This window comes from Malaclemys terrapin, chromosome 8 (genome assembly GCF_027887155.1).
Source record: "Malaclemys terrapin pileata isolate rMalTer1 chromosome 8, rMalTer1.hap1, whole genome shotgun sequence".
NCBI lineage: Eukaryota > Metazoa > Chordata > Testudines > Emydidae > Malaclemys > Malaclemys terrapin.
This window is the reverse complement of record NC_071512.1, coordinates 67,608,215-67,624,621: the sequence shown is the minus strand read 5'-3', so window position 1 is coordinate 67,624,621 and position 16,407 is coordinate 67,608,215.

Below are 16,407 nucleotides of genomic sequence, written 5' to 3'. Positions count from 1 at the left end.
TTTGCCTTGGTAACCTGCCATTGTGACTAATATAACCTCCTCTCCTCTCTAGCCTTCTTGCTTCTTCCTTTACTCCATTCAAATCCATACACAATGCTGCTCCTATAATGCTCTACCTATGCCTCTTCTCTTGCTTTGGATACACCATTTTCCACCTCTTCATTTCCTTGTACTGGCTTCCTTTACCGTCCTCATCAGTTACATGATTATTGCTTATACCTTCAGGCTATGAACAAGTCTACTCTTGCTTACATTTCTGCTCTCGTTTCTTCCTAACTCCCTTTTGTTTCCACCAATCTTCTTATGTAATTATTCCATTGTTGTTTCCTTTCCTCCATTCTCAATTCTTGTTTTTGATTGCATCTTCTTCCATTCTGACCTTTATGCCTGCCTTGTGGGAAGTTGGACCAAAGGATCCATGCAGTAGTCTATGAAATAAATGTCTTATTACCACCAAGGGATGTCTTCTATGTTGTTTTAAGTTATGGATGGGCTGTACATTTTAGGAACCAGGTATGTTACATTTCAGGTCTGAACCCAGATATTATAGTTGGGAAATGGTGGATAAACCTAGAGAATACATGTGAATGATAATGTAAACTCCAACTGTTTAAATATTATTCTGGTTGTATATAAAAGAATAGATGAATAGCACTGAGAATATTTTATCAGCTTGCTGGAAGTCATTAGTGCTGGGACCTGTTCTCCATTATTTAGAATGCATATCATGTTGATTTCCCCAGGTTTAAAGGGTTTTATATACTTAGTTCTAAACAATGAGCCTTTTCAGTCATTCCTTTCCATCCTTGATAATGCCAGTTCTCTGGAATGCATGTTAAAAAAAAATTGAAACTACTTTGGATCTAAGTGCCTCTGTGGTATATTGACCATTTCTGGTTGCTGGTTAAAATTTAAAATAAGTTTATTTTGTGGTTTACTTCTATATTAGAACTTCCTTGTTATCATTTGGTACCATTGTTTGGTGTTGCCTGGGCCCCCCCGTAGTGTTTTACATTGATCTGCTAACACATGTGTGAACTGTAAACTGCTTTGTCCACACTTGTTTGTGAGGAGTTGTAGCCAGGTTTGTCCAGGATATTAGAGAGACAAAGAGGATGAGGTAATATTTTTACTGGACCAACTCCTGTTGGTGAAAGAGACAAGCTTTTGAGCCACACCAAGTTCTTCTTCAAGTCCACGCTAGTATTTTCCTACATGTTCTACTACTACACTTTGGCACAGGAAAAAAGTGAGAAAGCGCATAGATATTCCTAGCTGATTCACTTACTGTCATTTATAAGGCTTTACATTACTCTAGCAATGCCGGGGCCTTAAAACGTTTACTGATTTTTATGTTTTTGGGGGAATTGACTGAGAATGGGAACAGTTAACTAACAATAGAATAATTAACAATGTTACTATGCAGACAGGCTGCTACATTTCTGCCTCAGAGAATAAGATCAATTAACTATCAATAGCAACATTAACAAACTGTGTTTTTCAACAAAAGCTATTTTCTTTAACTTAAAAACAAACAATTTTCAGTAACATGACACTAATATTTAATTAAGTGTTTTTTCAGTTCTCAAGAAGTTACATTTTACTAGGCAAGCAAGCTGCTACATTTCTGCCTTGAGGACAGAGCCTTCCTCCTGCGTAACAAAAAGACCTACCCTCCTCCACACCCCTCGAGCCACAGTATAAAGAGATAGGTACAGAGTCTCTCTTGCTTGTTGGCCAGCCTCGCCCCCTGATGGTGATCAACGTCTCCCCTGCAGGCACACATGCATGTGGAGCCACCTTCCCCCCCCCGCAGTGATTTTCATCTCTGAAGCTGCTCCAGGCACGCTGAAACAGATGCACTGCCTGGACTGCTGGGAAAGATGTCTGTGTCTCTGCAGATTTCTTTTGCGTTTTTCTGCGGGGGGGGGGAAGAGCACAAAAATATGCAGGCCATATGAATTCTGCACCCCCTCCTGGGTGCAGAATTCTGTTAAGAGTAATGTTCTTTACCATGTGTGTATTAGCTCATGCTTAAAAAACCCACCCTTTTCCTAATGAGGGTTAGGAACTATTTTTAAAAAAATCAAAGCTGCGATTCTTTCATAATTGCTTGATTCTCAGAGCTGGAGCTTTAAGAAAAGAGACAATATATCATGAGAATTGCCATGAACTTGTGCATATTGGCAACCCTGTTAAAGCTTCATGATTTTTCTCACCAATCAGATTTCCTAATTAAACCCTGATTTTTGGGCTATGTTGATAGCCCTCATTTCAGACCAGCTATTTTCATGTTAAGCAATATGAAGCAGCAAGGGTGGCAGCTTGGATCAAGTGACAATTACTAGAAAGATGTTGGGAGTGCATCCATTGGAAAAAAAGATTTACTCCTGTGTGAGCAATGCAGGAAAGCACTCTTACCTAGCTGGCCAGCCAGCACCAAAGCTAGGAGATCCCTTAGTTCACCCAGCCCTAGCTTAAACATCCATCCAACATATTTTGATCCAATGAGTCATATACAGTGCAATTATCCACCTGGTATGTATACATAATAATTGGGGAATAACTGACTCACTGATGAGTGTGCCAATGGCTAAGAGTCAACAGTTTTAGTGCAATATTTAGTACAATGTTCAACAAATGAATTCAGAATATCCCAGCACATCATTTTAACAGATAATCAGGAAAACCCAATATTGTCTGTTCACGGTTGATGAAACATATGGCTAAAAGGTTGGATTTTTCTCACCTTCTCATCTCTGCATTGTTTAGTAGATAATGTTTTATTGACACTTATGCTTATTTCATATTTTCTGGCTTATATTCACTTTTTAAATATTTATACTGGAACTATCTGTGCAAATTGCACAGCTGCCAAATCCTATTCCTATCCATTTGCTTTTTTTTTTAAACAATTTTATCTTGCTTAAGAAATAAGACTGAAATATTCAGTAAATAACATTTATTATTCACATCAACACGTTTTTAAAGAGAAGTGTTAGATGCAAACAGCCCATACATACTTCAGCTGCTATCGTGTGATTTTTCACAAAGATAAGAGGCTAGATTATTCTTGATCTCTATTTGGGTGCATAGGAAGTTTCCCCATCTGTGACACTCGACTCATAATATCTACGTCAGTCGGAGTGAGGATTAATTCATTAACTTTTTAAAATGATTTGAGAAGTTGAGATGAAAGATGCTAAACAAGTGTAAAGTATTTATAATTATAAGTAGGGCCTTATCAAATTCACTGTTCATTCTGGTCAATTTCACGGTCATAGGATTTAAAAAATCGTAAATTTCATGATTTCAGCTATTTAAATCTGAAATTTCATGGCATTGTAATTGTAGGGGTCTTAACCCAAAAAGGAGTTGTGGAGGAGTCACAAGGTTATTGTAGGAGGGATTGTGGTATTGCTACCCTTACTTATGCACTGTTGCTGGCGGGGCACTGCCTTCAGAGCTGGGCACCCGGGCAACAGCCACCGCTCTCCGGCCACCCAGCTCTGAATGCAGCGCAGCAGTAAGGGTGGCAATACCACAACACCACTAAAATAACTTTGTGACCCTCCCCCCCGCAACTCCCTTTTGGGTCAGGACCCCCAATTTAAAACACGTTGGTCTTCCCCGTGAAATCTGTATCGTATAGGGTAAAAGCACAGAAGACCAGATTTCATGGGGGGAGACCAGATTTCACAATCCATGACACGTTTTTCATGGCCGTGAATTTGGTAATTATAAGCTCTATCCATAAAAACAACAAGGAGTCTGGTGGCACCTTAAAGACTAACAGATTTATTTGGGCATAAGCTTTCGTGAGTAAAAACCTCACTTCTTCAGATGCATAGAGTGAAAGTTACAGATGCAGGCATTATATACTGACACATGGAGAGCAGGGAGTTACTTCACAAGTGGAGAACCAGTGTTGACAGGGCCAATTCAATCAGGGTGGATGTCGTCCACTCACAATAATAGATGAGAAGGTGTCAATTCCAGGAGAGGAAAAGCTGCTTCTGTAATGAGGAGTAAGAGAAAGATGAAGGGAAATGTAGGTCCTTTTTATAGACTAGAGGTACACAGGAGAAGTCCCAGAAGACTGGAAGAAAGCTAATGTGCCAATTTTTAAAAGGGAAAACTGGATAACCTGGATGATTATAGGTCTTTCAGCTTGATGTCGAACCTGGACAAGATAATGTAAAGGCTGATATGGGACTTGATTAATAAATAATTAAAGGAACGTAGTATAATTAGTGCAAATGAACATGGGTTTATGGAATATATATCCTATTAAACTAACTTGATATCTGTTTTTAATGAAAGTAGAAGTTTGTTTGATAAAGGTAATAGTGTTGATGTAATATACTTAGACTTCTGTATGGCATATGACTTGGTACCAGACAACATTTTGATTTAAAAAAAAAACCCTCTAGAATGATGTAAAATTAACAAAGCACGCATTAAATGGATTAAAAACTGGCTAACTAATAGGTCTCAAAATGTAACTGTAAATGAGGAATCCTCACTGGGTAGCTGTGTTTCCAATGGGATCCTGCAGGGGTCAGTTCTTGGTCTTATGCTATTTCAAATTTTTATCAATGATATGGAAGAAAACATAAAATCATCACTCATAAAGTTTGCAGGTGACACAAAAATTGGGGGAGTGATAAATAATGACAAAGATAGGCCACTGATTCTGAGTGACCTAGATCGCTTGGTAAACTGGGTACAAGCAAACAATAAGCATTTTAATACTGCTAAATGTGAATGTATATTCTAGGAACAAAGACTGCAGGCCATACTTACAGGATGGGGGACTGTATCCTGGGAAGCAGTGACTCTGAGATTTGGTGGTTGTGGTGGATAATCACCTGAACATGAGCTCCCAGTGTGATGCTGTGGCCAAAAGAGCTAATTGCATCCTGGGGATTCATAAATGGGAATCTCTAGTGGGATTAGAAAGTTTTATTTTAACTTTGTATTTGATACTGGTGTGACTGCTGCTGGAATACTGCATCTAGTTCTGGTGACTACAGTTGAAGAAAGATGTTGATAAATTGGAGATGGTTCAGAGAAGAATTAGTAAAGGATTAGAAAACCTGCCTTATAGTGGTAGACTCAAGGACTTCAATTTATTTAGCATGACAAAGAGAAGGTTAAGCAGTGACTTGATTACAGTCTATAAGTATTTTAAAGGGGAACAAATATTTAATAATGGGTTCTTCAGTCTAAGTGGAGAGAGATATAACATGATCCAATGGCTGGACATTGAAGCTAGACAAATTCAGACTGAAAATAAGGTATACATTTTTAACGGTGAGAGTAATTGACCATTGGAACAATTTACCCAGGATCGTGATGGATTCTTCATCACTGATAATTTTAAAATGAAGATTGGATGTTTTTATAAAAGCTATGTAATAGGAATTCTTTTGGGGAAGTTCTGTAGCCTGTTATACAGGAGGTCAGATTAAAAGATCACAATGGTCCCTTCTAGCTTTGGAAACTATTAATCTTTGTGCACCGACTCACCAACCTAGCGAGGAGATCTTTAAACTAGATTCAAAGGGGGCAGGTGACAAAGCCCCACAGGTAAACATAAAAATGGCAACTGTAACAGATGTCTCATTGTTGGCGGGATATGGAAAAGTCCAGTAGGGTCATAGGAGCAACAAAAGGGAAATCAGTGGGGAATCTGCTCAATGTTAGAGCAGGCTGTGGCAAAACTCCTTACTGGTGTGGGTTGTACCCCACAGCAGCACAGGAAGATTTAGGTTAAAAACTATGAAAAACTTTCTAACTATAAGGGTAATTAAGTTCTGGAATAGGCTTCCAAAGGAGATTGTGAAATCCCCATCACTGGAGGTTTCAAGAGGAGGTTGGACAAATGCTTGCTGGGGCTGGACTAGGTTTATTTGGTCCTGCTTCAGTGAAGGAGGCTGAACTTGATGACCTCTTGAGGTCCCTTCCAGTCATATATTTCTATGATTCTATGAATAGACGATACAAATAATACATAAGATGAAAGATTAGTTATTTAAAGCAGCATTGAAAGGTGTATTAAATGTCTGAATCTTTTAAGTTAAAGGTTTTGTTGTGCTCCTTTCCTTTAAATAAGCTCTGTCTTATTGAATAAATTATGTACAAGCTGTTTTTATCTTACAAACTACTGGATAATATTCCAGTAATACTCTTCTAGTTACAGTTTGAACTGGAGTATAGAGGTACGTGTCTTGGTGTATCCCAAACGAATGTACACACTTTGCAAAGGATATTTCACTTTGGTAGGTACTTGGTAAGAAATGCTGTGCAGTGTTTGTTTCTAGAATTTTTTGGTCTAACTCCTGTGACTGTAAGTGTCATTCTAGCTCCAGTAAGTAATGCCAGTAGCACAGGTAGATGGATCTGACAGGACTGAGAACTAACAGCATGTCAGACGCTTTTCTCCAATGAAGTCTATAGATCAGAGCTAGGAATCTGCTGGAGCCGAAGAGGGTGACAGGGGAATAACATCCCTTTCTCTTCCATCGACAGGAGTAATAACTCCTGGCTCTCTAGGGACAGATTGTAAAAGCCAATAGCCAGAAGCTGTGAAGCAGGGAGGGTAGAAGAATGGAAAATTAAAGAGGGAGTGAAAATTTTGTGTAAGGCTTTAGTGAAGTGTTGGAATAAACAATCAAATGCCATTCTTTTAATTGCCTTATTGTTGATATAAACGGTTCTTGAAATTTTAATTTTTATTACTTTAAGATCTTAAAATGTTAGTAAAATATTAGTTAAAATGGTTAAGTAACATATACTATGCATGTATTTCTGTGTGGGTATTTTCATATATTCTATAATAACTTGAAAAAATTTTTTATTGAGAAAATGTTTTACTAGTAGCTCTCTAAGATTAAAGATCTACTAAATAGTGGTAAGTTTGTTAATTTAGTTATTGTACCCAGGCATATATGAGGTTTTTTTTATATATAAATATATAAAAACACACTGTGTATATAAATCATGTAATATAGTCAAATGACTATGTATGAAATATGCATATATTAATCTACTTCCAGATGCAGACGTTCACATTTTTAAGTCTTTAAGACAACTTATTTTTAGAGTTTCATAGCTTCAGAAGCATGTAAAATTTACCTTTTTGTGTATCTGATGGGGAGTTTTCACTAGTGTTAAATTCAGACATACACTAAGTTTTATGGTATCTGCATTTTACAATGAGTCTTACATTCATTTCTTCATAAAGTGCCTTTTAAAATTTCAGTAATTTACCAACAAACATTTAAACAAGCAGAAGCATAATAAAAGGTATAACTTAGGGAGTTTAGATAGCGCACACACCAGATTCTTAAAAGCCTATCTTCTTATGAGATGTACTTATTTAGTTTTTAAACTGTGACTGGTGTTTAGTTAAATCTTTTACAGACTCAGTTCACTGAAGGTGACAGAAGTACTCACTTGAGCTCAATGAAAAGTAGACATGACAGTAAATTTTTCAGTCAGAGACAGGAGATCTTGTTATAGGAGTCAGTATGAGGGTCAGGGCAGAGCCTGTTGATGATTGAGGAAAAGAGAAGTAAATTCATTCTGCTTCAGGCACTTTGTCAAGTGCCAATAGCTTACCATTGAGAACTAGTCACCCGTTCTAGTCTTACGGCCCTAGAGGTCAGTCATTTGATATAAATCATAGCACTGCATAGGCTCAGCAACCTATTGCCATTCCAGATGAAATAAAAAAGAGGAATGCTTCATTCTGCATTGAAATGACTGTGAATACCCCACCACATGTTGCTGTTTAATGCAATATGTAGTTAGATATTGATCTCCAGAATCAAGTCATTAAAATGTGCAGTTTTTGTTTATTGGAATGAAGCAATTAAATGGTTCAGTTATGCCAGACCTTACCTTTTCTGATGAAAAGTATTGATTTCTTGCCACAGCTTTATAAGCGACAATGTTTTTGATTACTCTTGACAAACCTCCTTGGAGTGTTAATTAAAATTGTACCAGATGAGCAGGTGTGGGAGATCATTAGATCACCCGGATCACACACTACACTTCATATTCTGCAGCCTTGCATAATGAATAGGGCACAAGAGGGGAAAAACAATATCTTCATCAGCAGAATTAGCATCTTCACTTTTTTTAACTAGGTGACGTTAAATTGTACAGTACACATATTTATCAGCTATTGAATAACTTCTGCATTTGATTGAGTTCACTTTCTTTGTTAACATATTCTTTTTTAGTGAAAGACCAGCTGCTTTCATTTTTAAGGTTTAAAATGTTTTGAAATGTTATATTACAATATACATTTAAGAGATGAAGTATTAGGCTGTTTACACAAGAATGCAAATAAACTCATGAATACCAACATTTAACCCTCCCCCCCCAAAACCTATGTGTGTTTCCCAAATAAGAAATATATATTAATATTTTCCCCATATCTTTCTTTTGCTTAACGACCTAGAAATATAAATATAGTATGAGAGCTATTGATTTTGTTGACTAAACTGTTTAATGAGATATATTAATTTATAAAAAATATTTTGTCTTGTAGAATATTAATCCGTTGATATTTTTTAAAAACCTCCACTGTACTAAGACAATTATTCTGTATAGTGTTAGTAGCACTGGCATTATGTGTAGCAAAAATGTAAGCTAGGGTCTGCTGGTTGTGAAGTTTGTTGTGACAGGCATTTTTGTTTAAAGAACATGTAAAAAACAAATTAACATTTATTTTGGAAGGGAAAGAAATAAAATAAAGGTGTAATCAAAGTAAAGCTAGGATTTGTGTTTAGAGCAGTGTAGAGAAATGTGTAAAACATCTGCTCACAAAATACCTGGCTTGTAAGTAAATAGAAAGCTTCAGTTTCCATTAATGTGATCTGCGAGCAGTAGTCAACAGTAACTAAAAGCTTGAGTGCTTGCTGGCCAGCCCAAGTCACACTGGAACAGACAGTTTGGGACCTGGCTGTTTAATTTTTATTAAATGCACCATTTTACAATGCAAATATCAACATAGGAAAAAGAAGGTGAATGAAGATTTGCAATATTTGGAATGTGTTCTAGTGCCTAGAGCAAAGAACTAATTTCAAGTTGCCGATTTGCCACTGAATTGCTGTGTGGTTTTGAGCAAGTTTCCCTTTACATATCTTAGTTTACCCATCTGTAAAGTGAGTATGATACTTACCTGCCTTTCAGGGATGTTGTGGGATTTAATTAATGTTTATAAAGCTCTTTGAACTCCTTCAATGAAAAGTGCCATAGAAATTCAAATTATTCTTATTTTATTATGTACAACCCTCCCATGCTCCAAAGAAGAAATAATGAGTTGAAAAAGGAAGATCCTACATTAATTGCTTCAGCTACAGGTTTTAAAAAACTCAACTCTTTATTAGAAGTATTTTTAGGTACAGTGCTTAGAAAGGCTACCTGCACAATGGAAATAGATATATTGCTGTTCTCCAGGGCCAAATCCTTGTGACCTATCTCATGTGAGGAATCCCATTGACTTCAATGGGACTACTCATGTGAGGCAGGATTTTACTTTTAATTTGGTTTCAAAGCACTAACTGAATACTGATTCCAAAGAGTACAACCTAATGACTCTTATGCAGTCTTAACTTCTATTTCAACATGGTAATATTTAGCACTTTATATTATGCTTTATTGGCCTGATTGCACAATACCCTGAGCATCCTTAAATTCAGTTGATTCCAAAGGGAATTGAACGCACTCAGTGCAATTTAGGATCAGGTGCTATATCTTTTTTAAAGTGCTATACAAACATTCTCTAATTAACAAACTTACCTCCTGCTGACTTCAGTGAGAGCAGAAGCAGGTCCATAAAGGATCACCTTGTCCTAAGTGTAGTTGAAAAGGACCATGTTGGTTCAAATTCTTACCTTTAATTTGAAGGAAGTCTTTCTAGGGCTCAAAGATAATTTACTGAGAGGCTTCTATCTCTAACCTTTGAAGTGGAGATTCCCCTTTTTGGACTGTCACTTTTTCCACTCTAGCTCTTTTTAAAAAGATGATTACCAATCAGGGGACTAGATAGCTCAGAGATTGGGATATAGAGGCTCTAGGTTTCCAGTTCAAATTCACATATCGAGGGAATCCAAAGATAACACCTCCTGATGGTTGACTGGTAGCATGAAATATGTAAAATGAGCTTGATGTTCTCAGGCCAGTTCCCTGCAGTTAAATGTCCATGTTATAGAATCTCCATCACAGATCTACTGATTGGTACCCTTTTAGCTCTCTCAACAGAGAGGCCAAGGACTGAAATGGCATGGAAACTGACCTATCATCTCACCTCTAAAGATGGTCTGACTACTTCAGGCCTGATACACCAGGCTTTGGAGGGCATGGATGGAATGCACCTGTTCTGTAGATAAAGACATTACTAGAATAGTTTCTCAATAAGCCATTGTGAATATCTAAGGCTGCTCAGACATCTAAATGATCTATGAGAAGCATATTAAATGTTCTAATGACTATAATTAGAGGAAAAAAGGGAAGGCATGTACTCTGTGGGTATGTCTACACAGCAAAAACAAAACAAACAAAAAACCACCCCTGTGGCTGTGCACACTCTTGCTTGTGGCGTTTCTGCTATGGTGCTAAATATAGCAGCATAGACATTCAAGCTTGTGCTGGAGCCTGGACTCTGAAGCCCGGGAAGGGGAGTGGTTTTCAGAGCCTGAGCCCAAACATCTCCACAGCTATTTTTAGTGCCATAGTCTGAGCCTGTGAAACTGAGTCTGTAGACCTTGGCTCTGAGACTCGCTGCTGTCGGGTTTTTTTTGCAGTGTACACGTACCCCTTTGCCCCATCTAATATGTTTTCTTCCATGTCATGCAGTACTTTGTTACTGCTGATTTTAAAATACAGCAAAAGATGGCTGGTGATATATGATTAAGACCCACCTAAATTCCTGCTGTGATATGAAATTGATTATATAATAATCTCCTATTTTAAGTCTCATGTGTAGCAAAAGCCAGTGTGTCTCCATAAAGTTTTCTGATTCTGCTTTAAAATGAAGCGCTTAATGACCAAAAATCCCAAGGTGGTGATGATCAACATTATTTAAGTTGTGTACAATAAGTTCGACTGTTTTTTGTGTTTCTATATGTAAGCTTGGATTTCTATCTGTTCTCTTTTTTGAAAAGATTTGAATGCATAAAACACTGCCCTTAGCTGGTTATTTGAAGCTATATATGATAATAATGTTTTGTGTTTATGTAGTGCTTTCATTCAAGGATCTCAGAGCTTGACAAATATTAAGCTTCAAGTGGCCAACACTTCTGAAAGGTAGGTCTGAGTTTAATGGTGGTGCATAGCTCACCACCTAAAATTTAATAAAGACCTAATATACCACATTGTTTTGTGCAACTGGAAAAATCTGTGTGGTTTTAAATGTTCATTTCCTATCTTTTTTCAGAACAATAACATCATGTTTGTGGTAACTTTTTCTTTTGTTGCGTTCTAAAGGCTTGTTTGTTAGGCACATTGCATGTTAAGTGAGTGAAACCTGGACTCTCTCAGGATTAGTGGTTCTCTTTATTCTTTGCTCCATATTGAAAATCATTCCTGTCAGCTGATGCTCTCCAAGCTGCCTGGAAGAACTTTGGCATAGTTTTCCTAACCTTTCAAACAGTAAAAGCAAAACTCTCCTTTGATAAAAAAGCCGGAGGACTTTGGCACAGAGCCATTAAGGATGTAGGTGACTCTGCTGTGATCTGACAGAATATTCCACAAAACACTGAAAAGCTCTCCTAAGAGTCCCTGGAGTGGGCCGCGGCACTTTGCTTGTACTTAACATATATCAACTGTCACCCAACGGCAGTCAGTGTTGAACTGAACACAATGGAACATCCAGATGGTCTAAACAAAGCGAACAAATGTTCACTGCTATTAAAAGCTGTTTACATCAACTTCCAGTATTTCATGTACTGAAGTTTATATTGTGTCACTACTGAGGTGCTTAGCTCCATCCTAAGCTCATATCAGGCTTTTATAAACTATTGTTGCTTATGTGTTAAAATAACTTTATTACATACCTTAAATACGTGCCACTGAGCATTAAAACAAAGTAGGAAATTGGTCATTATATGCTAATATATATGCTACACTTTCAAATATTTTAATTGATTGTCCAGTCTAATTTCCCTTTGCTGTCCCCCCCGTGTAGCCCTTCCTTCCAAAGCCTCCCCCCACCAAACACAAATACAATGTGCACAACGCCATGCTGTCTTCTCTGATTGGGGTGCGTAATGAATAGCTACTTAACAGCCTATCTGCCTTTGCAGACTGTGCCAAGAATTCTCATTGGCCATTTGATTGGGATGTTTGTGCAGGGAACAGTTTGTTTTCTTCTCCAGCAGACTCCGAGATATCTACTGCTGTCTTATTAGTGATTAAGATGCATGAGTGACAAATGGACATTTTACATCTCCTTCCTTTGACCCTTGTTCCTAGTATCCACTTTGCAAATTTCCAAGTCCCTGCCTTCTACTTGTTAAATAAATTCATTGATGGGAGAAATGCCCAACTCACTGTACTGGTTTCAAGAAGCTACAATGAAATTCTTGGGAAGGGAGTGAGGGAGGAAGACTCTTTAAAAGCTGTTCTATATTTTGCAAATATCTGATTTCTGGTTTATTGCATAATATGCCTGAAACAGTGGAAAAATGAAGCAGTAAAATCATTAACTGCACTCATTTTATTTTCATATTTAACTGAGAGAAGTAGAAATCTGTAAGATATATGAGCACAAAGATGACATCAAATCAAAATTTTATAAATGGGCAGAATGTTGCTGTTTGCTAAATATAGATTCACTATTTTTTCCTCCACCTTGTTTTAAAGGTGAAGCAAAGTGATTTATAAATAAATATATACAAAAGACTGCTTCAGGTCCTAAATCAGTAAGTCAACTGGATTGTCAATTCTTTGGAACAGGGACCACATATTTGTGCAGTGCCTATAGCATGTGGTCCTGGTCCAGGGCTGGAATTCCTAGGCACTACCATATTATAAATAATAAAATGGGAAGAATGAAATGATACACAAATACATTTTAAAATAAAATATTTGAAAATAGTTTCTGATCTATCAGGATCTATTTTTGGACTTCTTTTTCTCCTTTTGCTTTCACTAGCACCTAAACCAGCATGTGGCATGCAGCTTCATGCTATTGGTGTTAGTGATGTCATTTCACATTCAGGAAAAATAGAACCCTGAACTCACATTCCTTCTATGAAACAAATTGTATAAAGTTTTATAGGGACTAAATCTATAGAGTTCTGCAGCATCTAAATAGAAGGTACTATGCAAATGCTCTAAAACCCTATATAGAATTTTATAGGAGGTGATAGTCTTTCTGAAGCGTTTTTACTGTGCAGAAGAATGCTATAACAGGATTATAATTCTCCATTAAATTCTATTGCATGATTAAAAAAAACCTGTAGAATTTATTTTTTGTATTAAATTGACAGGATTTTTTCAATAAGGATTTTTTGTTTGTTGGTTTGTTAACCTGCTAAGAACTCTGAGTCATGTTTAAAATGCCTTGGTCATTTTGAAAACTATTGTACACATGTATTATGTTCCTTGTTCTGCAGTTTTGTGTGTGTTTTTTAAATAGTGCAGTTAATCTTTAAACCCTGTAATTGCAACTTTAAATGCAAAATCTAGATATACAGGTACTTTATTTATACTGGAGTTTCAAGGAATACAATGTGACTTGTTACTTTGCAAGTGCAATTTAAACAACCTATTGTTAAACATAAGACTGAGTGGTCCAAGCTCTCTGACTTGCTTAATATAAGTTTAAAAATACTACATTGGCAGCTTTATTTTATAATAAAATATCTTGTTTTGGGGAGCAGCTTTCTTCTTTAACAGCTAAATTTGACATTACATACAGTATAAAACTGATTTTTAATTTTTAAATGTTTGAATAAGTATTACTATTATTAGTAGTAGTAATAATCATGATGATTCAATAGCCCCTTTGTCCTGCAGTAGATGTCTGACTGATAACTTTTTGTGCTAAATCCAAGTCCAAGATTTTAAAAAAACAGGCATCTAAAGCTAGGTTCCCAAATCCATATTTAGGCACCTAAATAAGTGATCTGATTTTCAAAAGTCCTGAGCTACCAACAGCCACTATTGAAGTCAGTTCCATTTACTGGATGCTTGGTACTTTTGAAATGGAGACCAGTTATATAGGTCCCTAATTATGGATTGAGGAACTTAACTTTAGGATGCTGATGTTGAAAATCTTGACCCCATTTTTTTCCCAGGAATATGTTGTGGAGAGTGGATTGTAATTGTCCTTGTGTTGTATGGAACTCTTTTTATAGTGTTCTATCTATTCTTTATATTATGTGGTAAGATCACCTGAGTGTGCTGTATAAGGGCCAAATCCTTAACTCGTCACACAACCCTAGTGATCTCCTTTGTGCTCTGCAGCCTTAGCGTTGAAATTGCTCCTGGGCTCTTGCATGCCTCTTTCATGGGTTAGGATGCCCAGGGCATATGAATAACAATATACCTACGGCCCACCTCCTGCTCTAGTGCTATCCTGCCACTTCCTTACCCCCCTAAATCTCCTGTCCCCTGATGCAGAGCATTGTATTGCACTGTTCCCATTGAAATTGGTGGTGTAAGATTGGGTCTTGCAGGCTCTTTGTAGGAAACCAAGCTATTCCCTATACTACAGTATGTTGGAACATGGCAATAAGAGAGTCAGATGTTATTTCTGTATAACAAAAAGATTTAATTTCCAATCTACTGTCCTTGTTGCCAAGAAGGCTAACAGCATTTTGGACTGTATAAGTAGGAGCATTGCCAGCAGATTGAAGGACGTGATCATTCTCCTCTATTCAGCATTGGTGAGGTCTCATCTGGAGTACTGTGTCCAGTTTTGGGCCCCACACTCCAAGAAGGATGTGGAAAAATTGGAAAGAGTCCAGCGGATGGCAACAAAAATGATTAGGGGGCTGGAGCACATGACTTATGAGGAGAGGCTGAGGGAACTGGGATTATTTAGTCTGCAGAAGAGAAGAATGAGGGGGGATTTGATAGCTGCTTTCAACTATCTGAAAAGGGGTTCCAAAGAGGATGGATCTAGACCAGGGGTCGGCAACCTTTGAGAAGTGGTGTGCCAAGTTTTCATTTATTTACTGTAATTTAAGGTTTTGCGGGCCAGTAATACATTTTACATTTACAGGGGCCGGACTGGCAGCGGGCTGAGAGGGGCCAGCAGCTGGGACGCTGGCTGGCAGGGGCTGGCGGATGGAACCCCAGACCGGCAGTGGGGATAACAGATGCAACCCCAGACCGGCAGCACGGTGAACCGCTCAGCCTGCTGCTGATCTGGGGTTCCGACCGCCGGCCCCTGCCAGCCGGGGTCCCGGCCGCCAGCCCCGCTCAGCCCGCTGCTGACCCAGGGTTCCGTCCATCCAGGCCAGCAGCAGGCTGAGCGGGGCTGGCGGCCAGGACCCCGGTTGGCAGCAGAGTGCCACTAAAAATCAGCTCGCGTGCTGCCTTTGGCATGCGTGCTGCCAGTTGCCAACCCCTGATCTAGACTATTCTCAGTGGTACCAGATTATAGAACAAGGAGTAATGGCCTGAAGTTGCAATGGAGCAGGTTTAGTTTGGATATTAGGAAAAACTTTTTCGCTAGGAGGGTGGTGAAGCACTGGAATGGGTTACCTAGGGAGGTGGTGGAATCTCCTTCCTTAGAGGTTTTTAAGGTCAGGCTTGACAAAGCCCTGGTTGGGATGATTTAGTTGGGGTTTAGGTCCTTCTTTGAGCAGGGGGTTGGACTAGATGACCTCCTGAGGTCCCTTCCAACCCTGATATTCTATGATTCTACTGGTGTAATCACATGGGCTGTATGGAGAGTTGGGATGAGAAAATATTTAAAATAAAATGTGACTTTGTTACCATAAACAATTCCCTGATTTAACAAGTCCCATTTTCCTTGGTCATTCAGGTGTCAGGACATAAAACTGTTACAAAATCTTAGTTTTTGTGTTTGACAGGGGTCAAGCATCGTGCCCGCTTTAGATGAGCCATTTGGAGCCAGGTTGTCAATCCAAATGCAAGCTGCTCCATTTCCTGTTTATGCCTGTGCAGAGTTACACATCCTGACTCGCTTGCCTTCAGCTGCAGGTTTTTCCGCACTCCCCGGGAGATTTCTTCCTTAAAATGGCTCATTATTTATCATTTAAGTAAGCCATTGGAATTTTGTTAATTCCTGTTTTACTTAACACATACAAAATGCTATCATTAGCTAAAGGAAGATAATGTTAAGGTAGTAACTGTTACTGATAGTACTAATTAAATGACCTTTGCAAAACAAAACCTGATCAGAGAGTGCATGAA